Genomic DNA, 16126 nt, shown 5'->3' with positions numbered 1-16126 from the left:
GCCGTTATTCTTATGAGGTGGACAGACAGGGACCTCACTGCCCCCAGCTCCACGGTGAACACCAGCCGCCGCCACCGTCACACACAGCGGCTAAGAACGATGCCCACAATGTGGGGTGAGGCTCTTGCCAGTGAGGGCAGGCTCCGGGCACCTGCCTTTGCAGACTTAGGGGGGCATGGGGACCCCTGGACTCAGACATACGCATTCTTCACGCGTCTCCCCTCAACCTCACTATTAGCCGTGTGGGTGAGGCCGGCACTCAGCAGCCTTCCAGAACAACATGGCAAATGCAGGAGAACACACGGTCCTGTGTTTGGGGCTTTAAGAGACTCTGAGGTGACTGGGTGCTCGAGGATTTGAGGGCACGTTGGCTGATAGCCATGACTGTTGGCTAATAATTGCACTAATCTTTTCGAGGGAGGTTCTGTGTGCGCCTGTTTCCCCTTCCCTGCGTCCTAGCGGAGAACAATAGGAGGATTGTGCTTCTGCACTATTCCATGAGATAGGTCAGGGGACTGCATCTGGGGGGAGGTCTGGGTGGGTGACCCTCCCGGCAGCAGCCCCTGCCGTCACCAAGGAACCGCCTGGAACATCTCGGCCTGGGCCGAATCTAGGAAAATGCCTCCCTCATGGAGCTGTTTGACCGACTGTCAGACCCGGTGTCCTTTGGGGGACCCTAAGAAGCCAGAGCAGTGGTGGCTGGAAGAGAAAGAACACAGGTGTGTGTGTGTGTGTGTGTGTGTGTGTGAAGGGGGTGGCAATACGTTTATCTTCAAGGTACAGTCAAGCTGTCAGCTCCATGAGAAGTTCAAATAATCTGCAAGGTCAACCGGTGAGGAAGAGATGGCTGGGCTGTAGCGTTGACAAGTATTTACAAGCTCGCGAGGAGAAAGCTCCCTGGAATCAAAGCAAACGCTCAGCAATCTCGTGCCTGGAAGCTCAGAAGGGCAGCAGAAGGGTTAGAAGATCTCGGGGCAGGTGAGCCCCCCGGGGCGGCTGCCCAGGTGTGGGCTTCCCTCCACTTTCCCAGTGAGGTACAGGGCGCTGCCAGCCACCGGCTCCACCATTTCCTTGCCCAAGTTTCCTGGGCTTGTGGTTCAAATGTTGGGCAACGCGAAGGCAGCGTCCTTCCCACCCTAGGAACTAGGGTACACCTGAAGCCTCCACTCTCCTCCTCTGCTGCCCCTCAGAGCTCCCGAGTGTCCATTTCAGGGGGGCTGCGTGTATCCCCCCAGCTGCTCCCCGTTAAACAGCTGCCGGGCTCAGCCACACGGCGCTGGCGTGGCTGGTGGCGGGCACATGGCTGGCGACTTGGCAGGAGGTTGCGCCCTGGCACGAGGGGCAGCGAGAACGCAAGCAGGCGAGGCTATTTCCAGGGGCACGGGGCGGGGGGGGCGTGGAGACCCCTCAGCCTGGGGGGACCCGCTGGGCAGCAGGAGAGGCCAGGCCAAGCGGAGACACGGCTTCTTCCCTCAGGCCCCAGGAGTTCTCCAGTCTGCCATTCCCGCTCGCCGTGAACATTTCCAAATTAAAAAAAAAAAAAAAAAAAATTAAAATATGTGTGGAAAAATACAGTAAAAGTGACTGCGCCTTCCCAGTTTCCGACAGTTCTGTTTTGACTTCACAATCAGCCAAACTGGAGCCCTGGCGGGCTGGCTTCATTTGTCACCTTGAGTTATTAACCGTTTCCCTGCCTCCCTCGGTGGGGGTCCGCTGGCGCCCTGGCCCCGGCTCCCTCCCGGCCGGCCAGGTCACCCCCAGCCCTTTCTCTCGGCCTGTGGCTCTGCTCAACGGCCGGGTTCCCTCATGGAGTCAAGGTGGAATTCCCTGTAGGGTCCCCTCCCTTTCGTGTTTGCGGGTAACTGAAAGAGAAAGGAGATGGCACAGCTTGGGACTCGTGGCCAGCCCTGAGGTCAGCCCTCAGGTGCTACGTGCGGTTTGGAAGTTCAAGCTGTTGCCCTTGGTTTCGGGTCAACAGGCAGAGTGAGACTCACCTCTGACCTGTGTGACAGGGATTCTCTGCTGGGACGCGGAGGCCGGCTGATGTCGCCCTGCTGGGGCATCCGGTCACTTTCTGGGCATGTTTTCTGTCCTTTCCCCTCTTCCCTCCATCACTGGAAACTTCTCTTTGTCATTTGAATGCTCAGGATTTCAGTCCACGACCCAGGATCCCTCCAAAGCTTCTATTTTCCCGAACTTGGAGTTTGTACTTTTAGGTCGCCCATGATTCATATTAAAAATGCATCCAAATAATGTGTTCTTTGGGAGGTACCGGCTTCAGGGGTTTCTCAGAAAGTATTTCTCACAACTAAGGTATTTTTTAAAGCAAACATTGTGGGTTAAAAATTCAATTCCATTGTATTAAAAAGAGCCCTAACAATAAGTGCTGGGGAGGAACAGAGAGGGGGACCCTACTGCTCTGGTGGTGGGAATATAAACTGGGGTGTCTGACCGTTATCAAAATGACCGGGATTTATCTTAAAAACTGAAAATGGGAATATTATATGACCAACAATTCCATTTTTTGGACACAAAGAAAAGAAAATCGACACAAAAAACTACTTGCTCTACGATGCTTATTGCAACACTCTTGTGTTGTTGCATAGTATAAATGCCCATCAGTAGATAATTGCATCAAGATGCAATGAAAAGGTGCATTTTAATAAAAAGTCAGTTTTATTATAATCCAAGAGATAGTAAATGTACATGATTCATTTTTTAAAAGGTTTACTTATTCATGCATACAAGAACTGGGGTACAGGCCAGAGGTGCAGGGTGGTGGTGGTGGTTAGAGGCTTCACCAGAGCCAGAGTGGGGAGCAGAACAGGCAGATTGAGAAGTACACTGCTGAGGGGAGCAGCGAGGAGACAGGAGAGGCCTGCTGTTCCCTGTGGGTCACTCCCTGGCTGGGAATCGAACATGTGGTGAAGTAGCTGCAGACAGCTTCACAGTGCTAGCTTTAACCCCTTGTGAGACTCACAATTCAAACTAAAAGTACAAGAATGACTCTTTCTTGAGGGTAATTAAAATGATAAGTTTATTGCCTATTCCTTCATCAATATTTTATGTCCATATGACCATATAGCGCTACCCCTTTTTAATTTTTAATACCTGTCTAATTTCACAAAAGCATAACACGTAGGAAACATTGCAAAGACGTTAAAGAGCTCCTGCTATGTGATCAGCCAGTCTCCCCTTTTGTTAACATCCTATGTGACTATGGTTCATTTGTCACTGCTAGGAAACTGTTTTGATACATGATGGTAATGAAATTCCATAGGTTGTCAGGTTTTCTAGTTTGGCCCCGAGGTCCCTTTTCTGTTCCAGGATCTCCCCTTGGGTGAGTAAGCATGCCTTCCTCTCTCCAGGCTGTGACAGTTTCCCATCTTCCCTTGTTTTGATGATCCAGACAGTTTCGAGGAGGGCTGCAGCTGGAGTTATCAGAGCGATCCTCAGCTTGAACCTACTGATGTTTTTCTCCTGATTAGCCAGGGCATGTGGGCTCTGGGGAAGCATGTGAGGAGGAGAAGTGCCCCTCTTACTGTATCAAGGGAACATGGTATCCACATGGCTTGTCACTGATGATGTGACAATATCCTCGTTGTGTAGCGAGCGGGGTGACTTTTGGTTCCTCTATGGCATTTTTATTCCCCCTGCCCTTCCATACACGGCCTGGAAGTAAGTCTCTATCTTCAGCTTTCGTCAGTGGAGGGCACTGTACTCTGTCCCTGAGACCTCTTTTAACAATGGAGCAGCACTGCAGGCTTTCCTGTACCCCCACTTTTTGTTAAACACTATAGATACTGTGCTGTATCAAGCGCTTCCAGTTAAAGAACATCCACGTTTGTTATTAATTTGCATTTTACTATGGATGTATTAATATCATAACTGACTTAATTCGCCCCTTGTGATGGGTATTTAAGTTGCTTCAATGTTTTATTCTTGTAAATAATGCAGAGATAATGAAACTGGTTCATGGTCCAGTATATTGGCAGGGTAAATTCCCCAAAGTCAAATTGCTACTTAAAGAGAATGTGGTTTGAAATGTCTTGAGTTTCTGCCTTCCATGGACAGAGAATTGATTTATAGCCCTCAGTCATGCATGTTTGGAATGATTCGGTGGATGGAACTTCAAGTTGGTGCAGGGACTATTTTTAAATCGGTAGACCACTCGATGCTTTTGCAAATCTTCTTCAATCACAGCAATGTAGGAAAAACTGTTGAAAATCCAATTACTTAGGTGCGACCTGGCCTGTGAGCTAATGTAGTAAGGCTGGAGCTCAGTATGCATGCTGAAGACCTCTCCGTCTCCTGCCTAGCCCCTTCCCTAAATCCCCTTCATTCCTAGACCTCCTGGCATGCTCTTGAGCCCTCCCTATCTCGAAACAGAACATTCTTTACTCTTCAAGACTCTTATCTTCTTCCCCACTCATCCACACACCTGTCAAAAACTCCCATCTTTTAGGATTCTATGGCTGACTCTCTGTCACCATAGTCCAGATGTGCCCGCCGCGTTTCTCCATGTGTTATGTATTGCTAAACTTAGCCTCTTATGTTACTACTGAATAGAAGACGGATTTTACCGTCAGGAGGATTGTGACTACTCTGAGGTTGGAGATCTACTTTCTCTTTATTGCATCATTCTCCAAAGGCTCCTAACTCAACAAGAAGTGAGGCCAGGCCTTTAGTGGAGGTGACTAAGGCCCCTCTTCCTATTCCCTCCATCCTCTGTCAAAGGCCTGAGCCACCAGGAAAGGGAGTGGACTCGGAGGGTGCCTGCCCAGCCCTGCCCCACAGCTACCCACCCTCTTTCGTCAGAATCAGGAGAAGGGGACAGACCTTTGTGGCCAAATAACGTTCTGGGGCTGGTAGTAAGTAGCTATGAGAAACTAAATTTTATTTATCTGGAAATGTCCTGCACCAGCGGAGACCAGCTCTGGATCACCAGAGGCTTTGTTGGGGGTGAGGCTTTGTTGATGTGTTATCCCAGAGTTCGTTGAAACAAGGTGGCTGGCTACCCACGGGGAAGGAAGGCTCCTTCAGTACTTCGCCAGGTTCCTTTGGGGCAAAATCAAGTTGAAGCAGAAACAGTCTCCTCTCCGCTGGGTGGCTCTCTCAGAACTTCCCCCCTGAAAAATCATGTGAAGATCAGACTCTGTGCGTGGGATAACACTTTCACTTGTCCGGCAAACCTTACTCACACTTCTATTTTCTAAGCTCCTTGCACATTTCTGTCCACACGTTTTTTTTGATTCCTTTGGTTTGCATCCATTCAATCTGTTTAAATGACAGGCTTCTGGAATTAGAAGGACTCTTGGAATTCCAAGGCAAATATACCGAGAGAGGTGAGTTCTCTCTTAAGGTGACAAAGCTGTTGAAGTGGTCTCCTGGCTAGCCTGGGGTCCCTGACCCGTGAGCTTGGTTCCTTCTCTCATCCTCCCTACGTACTGAGAACTGAATGCCCAACAATAACAACAGAGATAACAGCTGATGTTGACTTTTCATATACTTCAGGTATAGGATATAGCCTAGACCAGGTTTTAGCTTCATTGTTTCTTTATAACAAACCATCAAGAAGGCTAAGTATTATTTTTCCCATTTAGCAGATGGGAAAACTGAGGAAACAGTGATTAAGTTACTTGCCCAATCGTTGGCAAATTTAGGCCAGTCAAGCCAAGAGTAGGTCTCTTTATCCCTGTTATCCAGCCTTTCAGTTCCACATCCCATAGCAAAGGAGTGTATGATGGTTTTGCAGCCATTTGGTTTGCAAAAATATGTAGAATAAATATCCTGGGCCCTCCCTGGTTGCACAACAGTTTAAAGCACAACACTACAAAGTTAGCCACAGCTGCTTCAGCACAAGTTCGATCCCAGTCCAGGGAGGTGACCCACAGGGCACGGCAGACCTTTCCTGTCCTGCCCGCTGCTCCCCTCAGCAGTGTAGTTCAGCAGATCTGCCTGTTCTGCTCCCCACTCTGTCTCTGGTGAATCCTCTTAATATCCCTGCACCTCTGGCCTGTACCCCAGTTCTGTATGCATAAATAAATACATCTTTAAAAAAAACGGAATAACCATCCTATCCTTGAAGCTTTTCATTCTAGATGGGGACACAAAACCTGCAATAGGGTGGCTGATAAAATATACATCTGAATTCCAGATAAACACTGACTACTATTTAGTATAATTATGTCTCCAATATGGCCTGAGAGATATTTATACAAAAAAATTATTGTTGCCCTTAAACGCCAATATCATTAGCATTACCTTTCAGATAGAAAAATAATTTTTCTTGCTGTTCTGTGGGAAGATTTAAATATTGCACGGGATACACAGATCCAAAACCTGCATTTGCTGTTAATCTGAACCTTACACTCGACCCGGTAACTTTTATTTGCTAAATCTGGCAACTGCATGGAGAGAACTTACAAGCCATAGAGAAACATGGGTTGGTGTAGCGTCCATTACAGCCTCGTCTCCTTCTCACCCCCAACCCCCCTCCCCCCATCATCCTTCTCTCCTTCAACCCCTCGTCCTGGTGGGCCCCAGTGCCCACCGAGCTTGCCATCCAGAGTACACAGCCTGGTCACGCAGGAGCCACCGGCCTCTGTGCCCAGACTGTCCAGTGGTCAGTGTGGAGACAATTTTTTCTGCCCAGCGGCCCAGCCCTGGGGTGTGTCCTGAGGCCTCTGGGCTCCTCCAGGAATGCCCGCCCCATCGCTCTGCCCAACCCCAGACAGCATTTCACCAGGGCCCCCACCCACCCGGTGGCATGGGCTGGCCACTTCGTGTTCATTAATATTCACCCAAGTCGCAGGGTCCAGAGGGGACGAGGCAGCCAAGTCGTCTGGCTACTGCTTTGTCCTCTGTCTGAGATAGGCTTTCACGGGAACTGGGGCGAGCTGCTGGGGTGGGGTGCGCGGGTGCTCTGAGCAACCTCCTTAACAGTCACCGCCTGTGTCCTCTCTGGGATGGGGGCGTTCCACCGGCTATTTTAAGGCCAGACTGGTGAATGTTGGGTTCCCCTGCGTTTACCTAGGCGTTCAATATTTTCTCTGGCACTCTCTGAGGTGGTCACAGAATGTGGGAAACCAGGCAAGGGAAAAAATTAATGCTCTATGAGGCCGGCGCTGGTAGCTGCTAAGTTCCATGGAAAAGGCGGGGCTGTGGGGGTTGTGGGGGCCACACTATCTGTGTCTCTGGGTGTCTCCAGAAGCGTTTAGCTCTGTTGGCATCTACTCAACTCTAGAGATGGTGGAAAAGGAAAATTGGCTGCCAAGTCCGTCCCAGGCCTGCCTGGTTGCCCCGACTCCGCCCGCGCTCTGGAGTAGCCTAACCCACAGTGAATGCCCCTTTATCGTCAGAGAGCGATACTGACTTTTCAAAAATACTGTGTAGGCCTTGTGTTTCAGATGCCTGTGGCATGCAGGCCCTGCTTCCCTTTCAAGGGTGTTGGCTCAAAAACCCACCCAGAAGTCCGAGGAAAATATCTCCCCTTGGCAAGTAGGAAGCCACCCGCTGCTGTTTCGCCCTCTGGCCATAGGCTACCTGGTGGACCGTTATTACAAGGGAAGGAAGCCACTTCAGTACTGGGAACGTGCACAGCGATCACAGCTATTCCAAACCCCACCGAGGACATTGCCCACATCACTGAGACTCACGTGGTGAGGCTCTAGGGATCACTGCTGCGACCTCTGCATTGGCGCTACGGGAATGTTCCCTGTTGGTCTTCTGCAGATTTGGCCTCTGGGTGCTCACTGTTCCCCTAAGGCTGCCCGTGGACACTGAGCCACGAGTGGTTCTGAAGTCGGTTTGGTGGCAAGATCTGGGTCTCTTTCATGGGCCAAGCATTTGCTCGGTGCTTCCTGGGAACCAGGCGCTTGACGTTGACATGGTGCCCTTGATTGGCACAAAGTCACCAGTGGTAGATGCTACGGGGTGGACCCACCATGCAGACTGGCTAGAGCGATTAGAAGTCACCCTGGGCTCCCTCCCGAGCCGCATTTTCCTGGGCCCTTGATCTTCAAAACATAGGAATTTCCTTCTGGGTTGTTTATCCACCCAATTGCGCCTTCACTCTTTCTGGGAAAACTGCTCGCACCTGCAGTTGAGAGGCGTTCTCGACCATTTTCCAGAGCCATTTGTCATGTCTTTGTGACTGAGTTTTGTTCAGATGCAGGTGATATAGTCTTGCTACTCTTTCAGCAAAGAGAGTAACACAGGCCTCACCCTCAAACTGTTGCTTTTCTGTCACACCTGGATGGGTGCTGTTGATGCAGAACCAAGAAGCACTTGCATCCTTAAATAAAGCAGAAATATGAAATCTGCTTCAAAGTAAAAGACACACGACTTGTGAAATGCAGATATACTTATCAAAGTCAAACAGACAGCACATCATTCATTCATAGTCATCTGTACATTAGTTATGAAGCATTTATAAAGGGAGGAGCTTGACACATTAGTGATTATTTAAAAAGCATCTATCTGCATGAAAGCTTTTTACTAATATGAAGGAAGGGCAGGGGCCACAGAGGTAACTATGTCATCAGGGAAATCCTGTAGGTGACTTGGACTCAAAACAATGTTTGACGTCCTTGAAGGTCACAGAAAAACAGGTCGCTGAGAAAGAGAAAAGCTTGAGCAGAATATAGAACATGAGTAGAGAAAGAGGCTATGGTGGTGTGGGTTCAAGGGGGGAGAATGTGCAGTGAGGATAAAGGTGAGTAGCTCAGTGATCACTAAGTTGAGTATCATTTTTTTTTTAATTAAAGCAAAGTTTTGTGTCACTCCCTCAGATCTCAAGGCTATGCATTTGCTTTCTGAGAACATTTTGCCCGCTTTAAAGGAGGTAGTAGGAAAAATTAACACTAAACAGGGCCCACCGTAAAGTATCACTTACAAATTTGTACCTTCGATGTGTAAGTGAAAAAAAAAAGTTAACATAGGAAATAAAATGTACATTAATTCTAAAGATAAAAATAGGAGGTGGGAAGAAATTTCCTATTTTCAGTGGACTATTCCCAGAACCCCAAATGTATTTTTCTCACCTCCCTCTACTATTAGCGTTTATTTGGTTAAAAATTTTTAGGAATACTGCTCTCTATTCAGTCACCAACGTCAACCTCTCTATTTGGAGCATGCCTGCCACGAAAAACATTTGTACCTTCAAAACAGCATGTTATCAAAACACCTACAGCAAACACTACTAGAATATGGAAGAACAATTTGGGCAAAACACACACTTGTAAACCCCAACAAGCACACAACCGCAAACATTAGCCAAGGGAGAAACTCCTGTTGAAGAACTCCCCGTGAACATCTCTTTCTTCCTTTCTCAGGTGAGCGTGGAGAGACCCTTGGCAGTTTCCAAGAGCAGCTTCGAGAATAACTCGACAAGCAGGGCCTGCTGCTGGCAATGTATGTCAGGGCAAGAACGTGCAGTATCTCACAAGCTGTGAGGCTTGGGAGTGTCTCTCCCTCCTGGAGAAGAACAAAATGGTGGACTTTTCTGCCACAAAAGGGGACTTTACAAGGGATGGTTTCCTATTGGATTATTATTACATGAATGGTCTTGATAATCTTGAGCCCTTTCTTTTGAAGAGGCTTAAAAAGACAGCAACTCTTTCAAAGATTCACAAAGACAGAGATGCTGTTACCATAGTAGGCTGCTGCTGTGGCTGCTGTTAAGTAATAATTTTGATGATCATCAAAAATCTAATATTTATGGGACAATGAACATATGTGACGAATAAGAATCAGCTTCTCAACCGGCAGCGATTGTGTTTGGCCTAAAGCCATCTAGTCTGTACAGAAGCTATAGATGCTGTTAAACTTCTTACAAAGGCATAGGGCAGGTCCCTACAACAAAGGAAAGTCCCCCTCTAAATGTCGATTGCATCAATGCTGAGTGGCCTTGCTATAGAGGGCGACTGTTAAACTTGCCTAACCTTCAAAATAACCCTATGGATCCTCTGCTATCACCCGCACTTTACAGATGAGAATGTTCTAGGCTCAAAATAACTAACTTAAATTGTTTTGACTTTGGAACACTTGACTTTCTGGCCATCTTTTTTGATTCAATGATAATTGCAGCAAATGTAGGTTTGTTCAATGATTGGAAACTGGTTTCCTCAAATGTCAGTATGAAACTTATTTAAAAAAGGCTAACCCAACCCCCACCCATTCTGAGATGAGACTGGCTAACAGCTAGTTACTGGGCCTGGGGGAAGAAGATATTATATAATGTCTACAAAAGACATGAGAAGTTGACTTAACTGCTCTGATAGGCAAACAGTAAGATAGACAATGAGACTCTACAGTGTTTCCCAGCATAGTACCCCGTCTATTTCCCTACATTCTCTGGTCTTCATTCCCAGCCTCTGATAATGGTGAGACATGTGCTGTTGAGAAAACAGGTCCAGTGCCATGAGCCCCAGACAAGAGAGGCAATCTCAACTCTACAAACTTGCACAGAATTAGGTCATTGAATTCCAAGAGTGTTGGGTTCTCTGTAAGACAACTTCTGTTTTTCTTTAGTTCCTTTTTGATAAGTGCCAAACTCCTTGTCAAAATATTTAGGAAAAGAGACAGCAAAATCAGACATTTTCTTTTGAACCATTTCTGTGCATCTGATCTTGGGGTTCTGACCACTTCTCTTTCCTCAGCTCTTCTTTCTTTCCTTTTCTCCATTGTCCATTGTTTTCTCCATGTCCATCTCTTCCTCTCTTTTTGGAGTACTTCTCATCACACACATAAAACATGGAACAAGGGAAGGGAGCAGAATGGTCTAAATGATTAGATCTTCCACTGGGCACACATGGTTGTGTCGATGAGGGCAAAGCTCTCTTTTGTGTCACTGGAGGACATCAACTTTAATGTCTTTGAAAATGAACGAAGCCTCCCTAGCCCACCAAAAACACCCAGATGTCTTTGGTACAATAGGGTACACATTCAAATGATTTTTTTCCTAATGATTTTCAACAACCTTCTGCCCAAATCAGCCATCTTTCTGGTTCTACTATGGATCCATATTTAAGTAATACTGTTGTTATTAATTAAAAGAATTCAGTGAAATTTAAACTAGTGGTCAATTTAGAAAACAGCTATTGACTATAAATTACAGGGCAAGATTAGTAGTATTCAACTAACCTCTGCCCTGACGGAACCTAGCATTTTGTCAGGGAAAAGAGTAGACATCCAATTGTCCTATGGATAGATGTATCGGTTACTGAATGTTGCACCACACATTTCTACTAAGACTGGTGGTTTAAGATAATTCACATTTATCATTGCATCGTTTCTGTAAGTCAGAATCTGGGCATGACTTGGCTGCTTCATGTTTTCTCCCAAGTCTGCAATCAAAATACTGGTTTAGGGTTTGTGGTGAGCTTATCTGAAGCCTCAACTAGAGAAAGATTCACTTCCAAGCCCAGTCCTGTGGTTGTTGGAAGACTTCAGTTCCTTGATGCTGGTTGGACTGAGGGTCCCAGTTCTTTTCCAGAAATTGGCTGAAGGCCACCCTCAGTTACTCAACACATTGGCTCTCCACCATGGCACCCTGCCACCAGAGTGTGGGAGCAGAGAAGGCAGGACAGTCCCCCGACAAAACGAAAGGTACCATCTCATTTTTGGAAGCGACAGACCATAACTTTTATATCACCAGTGGATTCAAAGTGAGTCACAGCTCCAGTCCATACTCAACAAGAAAGGATCTCATTGGCTTGAATAACCTAGTAAGGAGGGGAGGTCACTAGAAATCAAGTCAGATCTGCGGATCACAGGATGGTTAAGGGATTTCTAAGGAAAGGTTCCAAGAAGCCATGATTCTGTCAAAGCAGGGAGGGGTGTAAGAAATCTTATCTTTAAAAGGGGTGATTTTTAGACTAAACTCTCTAGATGTTGGCATGTATTCCGTGATATGTGGAATATTGGGAGACCTGCAGTTTGGAGCCTTAGTAGCTAAGTCACTTAAAGTGTGATGTCCCTAATCATGACACAAAACATGGACTCTTAAGAGTGCCTCCCCTGCCCCCAAATAAGGTTGTCCTCTTTAGTATCTGTCTTTCAGAGATGTTTGCAGTTCATTGGTCATTCACTTGTTGGGGTATTCACCCATTTGTGTATGAGTTAATTCTAGACAGTGAAACTCAAAGATGAATGACCTTTGAGGAATTACTAGAAGATGAAACTGAAAAATGAATAAGCTCTCCCTCTGAGAACCTCTTTTCAGCGTAGGGAAGAAGTCTGCAAACTATGTCCTGTGGATTACATCTGTTCTGTCCTCTGTTTTTGTATAACTCATGAGATAAGAATGTTGTTTTACACTTTGTAATGTTTGAGACATCAAACACTCGAAGGCTATTTTGTGGCACATGAAAAATGATATGAAATTCAAATTGCGATGCCTATAAAGTTTATGGGTCACAGCCATACCCGTTCATTTACATATTTTCTAGGGCTGCTTTTGCTACCACAGGGGACTTGAGTGCTGCAGAGACCTCACAGCCCAGGAAGCCCAAAATATTGGACTCTCTGACCCTTTCAGGGAGAAAATGCTGACCCTGGTCTCAGGGAAGATGGACATACAAAATGATGGTGACCACACTGTGATGTAGCGACAGGGACCGCTGGACACCCAGCGCTGGAGGTCCATAACTGTTCTAGGATGGGTCAGTGGAGCTTTGTGGTGGTCTTGAGTTATGGAGGGGGTTCTCCTGAAATGGCAGGGATAAAGAAAAGTCATTCAGGGCTCCTGTTAGAGGTAGGAGGGAAGACTATTCACAAGGACGAGTGGGGGAATCTATAGTTAGGGAGAGATACTCGGTTCAGCTCCAAAGGCAAGAACTAGTGGAGAGTTTTAGCACAGGAGTTGAAGTTGTTGTTTCCACATCAGGAGTAGAGGGCTTGCAGGGGCCTCCTTGGTGGCACAAGGGGTTAAACATAGCACTTTGAAGCTCTCTATAGCCACTGCAGCATGAGTTCGATCCCCAGCCAGGGAGGGACCCACAGGGTGCAGCAGACCTCTCCTGTCTCCCTGCTGCTCCCCTCAGCAGGAGAGTCCAGTTTTCACCTGTTCTGCTCCCCACTCTGTCTCTGGGGCATCCTCTCACCCCTGCACCTCTGACCTGTCCTCTAGTTCTTGCATGCATAACTAAATAAATCTTAAAAAAAAAAAAAGAGTAAGGGGCTTAGTTAGGGCTTAATCAACTTGATAGGATGTTTGCTGAAGGTTGGCTAGGGTGATGTGTTCAGGCTGTGTGAGGCTTTGCAAAAACAGATCCAGCCTGATTTTTGTCAAAACTGGATGCAGGGCCCTCCCTGGCAGCACAGTGGGTTAAAGCACAGTACTAAGAAGCTTAAGCCACTTCCGCATGAGTTTGATCCTGCCTGTCCCGGAGGAGATCCACATGGCGCGGCTGACCCTCCCGCTGCTCCCCTCAGCAGTGTACTTCGTCGATCTGCCTGTTCTGCTCCCCGCTCTGTCCCTGGTGATTCCTCTCACCCTCTGCATATCTGGCCTGTACCCCAGTTCTGTATGAATAAATAAATAACTCTTTTAAAAAAATTAAAACAACAACAACAACAAAAAACTGGACTCAATGGTCTGAGGTTGGGGCTTACTTAGAGAGAGAATGGTCTCAGAGGAGTCTGACTCAACTTTGGTCAAGAGTGTTTGCATCTTCGTCAGAGGAGAAAAGATAAAAGGTCAGTCTCTTTGAAGGTCCTTAAGTTGGTGACCGAGAACTCTTTAAAGGACTCAGGTACTCCACGAGTCCTCCTGTTGCCAAGAACTGAGCTTCTATGCACATGTACAATTTTTTTTAACCCAGGGAGAAAGTCCATCTCTTTGACCCAGTCTTGACAGAATCACTCTTGTGAACAGATGCAGCAGTCTGGGCAAAGTCGTGCATGGGAAAGAAAAATAACACACTTACAGAATCAACGGTCAGAACATGGACTGGGCTTCCATGGGGCATGGCGGGAATGAGACTAAACATGTGTCCCCCAGCCTCAGAGGTCTGCCTTGGATGGAGCAAGGGTTTGAGGCCAGCACAAGGTTATTGAACAAAATCAGGTGAAGCAGCTTTGGCCGCTTCTCTCAAATGGCCACTCCATCAAAAGCAGCTGATGGGGAGGTGAAGAACTTAACACCCAATGGAGAGACTTTGGGGTGGGCAGCTCCTTGTGTGAAAGCGAGAGCCGACCAGATGTCGCAGCCTTTAAATCTCACCCTGCAGGCCCCTGCAAACCTAAACAAGCTCCATGACGTCTGCTCTGTCCCTGAGAAAGTCGGACAGGGCAGCAGGCTCTAAGCCCAGCTTTCTCTTCAGGATCAGCAGCTTTCCACAGCCAGCAAGGCTGTTGGGTCCAACATCATTTCATTGTAATGTTGAAGGGGGAAACCCGCCTCAGCCAGCCCTGAAGGAGATCTTATTGGAGGGCTGCTTTTCTGATGCTTTGCTTCCTTCAGGTCTCAGTTTCCAAGAAGCTGTGTCCCACGTGAAGGGAGCGCTCAGCCCCCAGGCCAGATGGTGCGTGTCGGGACCACCTGGGACAGCAGGGAGAACTCCTGGGCTGAGGGAGCAGGACGTGAGGTGTGTGAGGAGGAGGTAATGGTTTTCACTGAATTCCTTTATATATTTTATTTAGATTAAGTTCTGCTCAGCAGGGTGATTTCTTAATTAGAGCTGCCCAGCCAGGCAGACCTCCAGCTCAGACTCCCGTGCTGTCTTCTAGGGTTTCATAAGGGACCTTGTCCTGCCTGATTTCCTGAGTTCTAATATTTGAATAGTATGCAGTGGATTTCAATGGGAGGGAAAGACATGTAATTTAATCATCTTTATTAGATTTTGCTGTGGGTGGGGGAGGAGAAGGAGGAGGAGGAGGAGGAGGAGGGAGATGTGTCCTCTCTTTGTTCATTCAGCCTTTTTTTCTTTTTCTCTACCTTTCTCCCAGTGGTCAGAAAGGAGACTCGACGGCCTTTTCTTTGTTCTTCAGTTTTCTAACAAGGAAACAAAATGAACATTAAGCCTGAAAGAGGAGAGTGAGCCTTGCAGGACTTTGCAAGCTCTGGTGGAGTGGTTTACGGAAGCCAGTGATGCAGTTCCTGCCCTGGTAATCTTGATCCTGGCCGGGAAGGGGATGAACTGGGCCCCTGGGGTTGTGTCTGCCTCCTCACTGCAGGCTGCGCTGGGCAAGATGTCACAAAATGGAGGAAGACAGAAGAGCCCCATGATCTGCTGTGGGTGCTTAGCTGCCATCAGCTGGGTCCTTTTGCTCACCGATTGGGAGAAAATTCAAAGGCACAGGAGAGAAGGGAGGTCGCTGTCCTCAGGATGAGAGGAAAACCACACTGGGATTAGCAAGAGCCAATAGTCAGCTAGAGCAGCTTTGCTAGAGGAGATGAGTCTATCGGATTTTTTCGAGGGAGACAGAATTCATCATGACATAGAAAGAAGATGAAAGAATCGTGTCTGGGGTTCTGCTAACTGTCCTGTTAAGCACCAGGCCACACGTCCCTCTCATTTTCCCAGTACCAGTAAGGACATTGAAGGGCTTGTCTCCTCTCATTTATATCCTATTGGTCACCCCCATACTGTGTGCGCACGCGCGCGCGCACACACACACACACACACACACACACACACACACACACACACACACACACACCCCACAGCCCAAAATCCTTCTCCACGCCACTATCCTGCTGATCTTCCTTTACTTAAAAATTATTGGCAAAGTTATGGTGATGGCACACGGGTGACTTGGTGATGGGAAACCCGCGGGGATTACAATTGAGATGGAAAAAAAAAATGTACAAAATGATGTAAAAATAATAATAATAAAAAAAAAAGAGCGGCAAAGAATTTATTCATTTGGGAGAATTCCAGGCACTACATTTATGTTGAGTTCAAATGAAATGGAATCCAGACTTTTCAAACTGTGCTGTTTTGCAGATAAAACACAAAGGCAGGCCCTCATTATCTGGAGACTCGGTCCATTCTTTTTCCTCCTGTCTTTTGTTTCTAAGCAATTTTAAGCTTGTTTGCAAAGTCTCCTAACAGGGAGAAAATTTTTTTTTTTTCATTACATCTATTTCAGGAGGGTTTTTAGTTAAGAATAATAAATT

At 47.1% G+C, this 16126-nt stretch overlaps 1 long non-coding RNA gene across 1 annotated transcript in view; it reads left to right on the top strand.

Annotated features, from left to right (window-relative positions):
* Positions 1 to 15775, top strand: part of LOC105854404 — an 18487-nt gene extending 2712 nt beyond the window's left edge. Inside the window, exons 2-3 of the long non-coding RNA XR_001146086.1 lie at positions 14468 to 14606; positions 14953 to 15775. This is a non-coding gene — a long non-coding RNA (uncharacterized LOC105854404). The remainder of the gene's footprint in view (positions 1 to 14467; positions 14607 to 14952) is intronic.
* Positions 15776 to 16126: the final 351 nt, after the last annotated feature.

Source organism: Condylura cristata, unplaced genomic scaffold (genome assembly GCF_000260355.1).
Source record: "Condylura cristata isolate star-nosed mole 26May11 unplaced genomic scaffold, ConCri1.0 scaffold00038, whole genome shotgun sequence".
NCBI lineage: Eukaryota > Metazoa > Chordata > Mammalia > Eulipotyphla > Talpidae > Condylura > Condylura cristata.
This window is presented reverse-complemented; position numbering and strand designations above follow the sequence as displayed.